Here is a 2,500-nt window from a genome sequence, read left to right on the forward strand (position 1 = left end):
ATAACGTGAAACATGACTTGAACGTGAAATACATGAACTTGGAATCTTATTCAGTAGACTTAGTCATTAAAGTGACCATACGGGTGCTACACAGGTCCTCTTGAGCCGTGTGTCCCTGTCGATTACCGCATCACAACACAGGTGTCTATACCAGCTGTGAGTGCGTTAATACTTACTCCACAGTTGTTGTGGCCCCACGTATCCTACGTGTCACAATTGTTGTGTCTCACGTAGTGTATGCTTCACAGTTGTTGTGGCCCCATACTTCATGCTCCACAGTTGTTGTGGCCCCATTAATTGTTTGTGCCACACTTTCTATGAACACACGTAAAATAAAGTTTGGCTCCATCGGCGTTAGTGCCTGGCGCGCTCCGGTGACCAGCTAATTAGGCCTCATTCGCAACCTGTTGACTGTACTTCGTCAACCCAGGGAATTTCACACCTATTTAGACACTCCAGCGTGAACAAGGAGTTTCACTAGGATATTACCCCATCCTAGCACTTAGGGTCGTGATTGACATGAATAACTTAACAAGATTGTTCTCGAGATACACAAACTGTATTCAAGACGGAATGACATGAATATGAAAAGACAGAAGTCCTGACGTAGCGTAACGTGACGTGAACAGAAGATGACATACATGACTTACTTTGAGTCTTACTTGTAACAGAAAATATTTTATAACATGGCATACATGTAACAGACATTATTTCGTAACATGGCATAACATATAACAGACAATATTCCGTAACATGGCATAACATATGACAGTGAATATTACGTGAAATGAAATACATGTAACAGATGGCATACTTAACTTAACATGACATACTTGCAATGCATAGCAATGTATAGAAATACGTGACAGAATATCTTATATAACAGATGAATAATTCGTGGTAGAATAAATACTGTGTAACAGATAAATATGTAATGACTTGGCATGGAACATATGATAACATGCATACATACACTTTAGTTCCCTTACTTATCACTCATACACATTAAACTGATAGTAAGTTAAAAGCTAACTTACCTCGATAGTCGCGTTATACGAGAATAAGTGTGAAACACGAGGAACTGTAAGAGGGTATTCTAAAAGTTAGAAATTAATTACTAACAATTAGAAATTTGAAAAGAGGCAACTTAGAGTAAAATTACCATTTTACCCTTTACAAGTGGGAAAATGACTATTTTACCCCTAACTTAAGGATTTCATATCCTATCTCCAAAAATTAGCAAAATTTACATTCCTCATATAAATTTTATCCTAAACTCAAATATCAATTCAGAAAAATTTAAAACCATTCACAACTATGGAAACTCACTATTGCCGAAACCTACATAGGCCATTTCTCTTGATTTTGGTTCAATTCTTTCAAAATTCAAAACTCATGATTAAACCAAAATTTTGTAACAAAGATCTTCCTATCCTAAGTTTAAAAACACACTTAAAATATCCATTAGGAAAAATGTATTCATCAACACCAAACGTTTTGTAAAAAGACCCAAACTTTTTAACAAAAAGTAAGCCCATTAAATCACAAGTTTTGACCTTAATAAAAACATCTCCAAGAATTCCAAAAAATCAAATCTTACCTCTAACATATTCATAACATCATTCTAAGATCAACCATGCTTTAAATCATCAAACAAAAGTCACCAAAAATCACAAAACAACACTTGGAGTTTTTGGTTTTAAACATAGTCCAAAACAGAAACTTTTCTCTCAACTACATATGATCAATCTCTTGATCCATGGCTTAAGAGATGTGATCTTCAAAATAAAACATCACATGGTCTAACAATGTGTCCTAAAGAAGATCTAACCATCAAACTTAAAATCACATGGCTAAAATTCAACAAAACATGGATCTAACCCAAAAACATCAAATCTTAGGCCAAACCGAAATCCTCTTACATAGAAAAATCATATCTTTAAAAATAATACTAAATATCTTCGAAATAACATCCTAAAATGTATATAAGAGGCTTAGGATCATCATATAAAAATATCAAAGCCTTTGAATAAGATTATACCACGAAATATTTAAACTTTCACAAAACAAAAACTGTTTTCCCACCTCCAGTTTTCAAGTTTCTAAATCTAAGGAAATCTATCATCAAAAGCTTTAGTCATGAAATAAAACCTCAATGAAAATTCATAAAAACATGTTAAAAATACTCCATAAAATTTTCGGACCAAGATATGTCCATTAGCTTGGTCAAACATTCCAAAACATATCATACTCTCCAGTTTCACGCCCAGAATGACCTTTGTATGGTTAAAAATACTTTTTACTAATCAAATGAGAATGGATTGAGACGAATAAGATATATACGGAAACTAGACTCAAAGACGAACAACTTGGGTGAAGGAAAAATCGTGCGAAAATACTTACAAAGGGTTGAAAATGGCCATGCAAAAATACCCAGAAATCTGCCCGAGAGAGCGCTTTTGGGTTTCTCTCTAAGAACGGGGGAAAGAAGTGATGAAAT

The sequence above is a fragment of the Juglans microcarpa x Juglans regia genome, chromosome 2D (assembly GCF_004785595.1).
Source record: "Juglans microcarpa x Juglans regia isolate MS1-56 chromosome 2D, Jm3101_v1.0, whole genome shotgun sequence".
In the NCBI taxonomy this organism is placed as follows: Eukaryota; Viridiplantae; Streptophyta; class Magnoliopsida; order Fagales; family Juglandaceae; genus Juglans; species Juglans microcarpa x Juglans regia.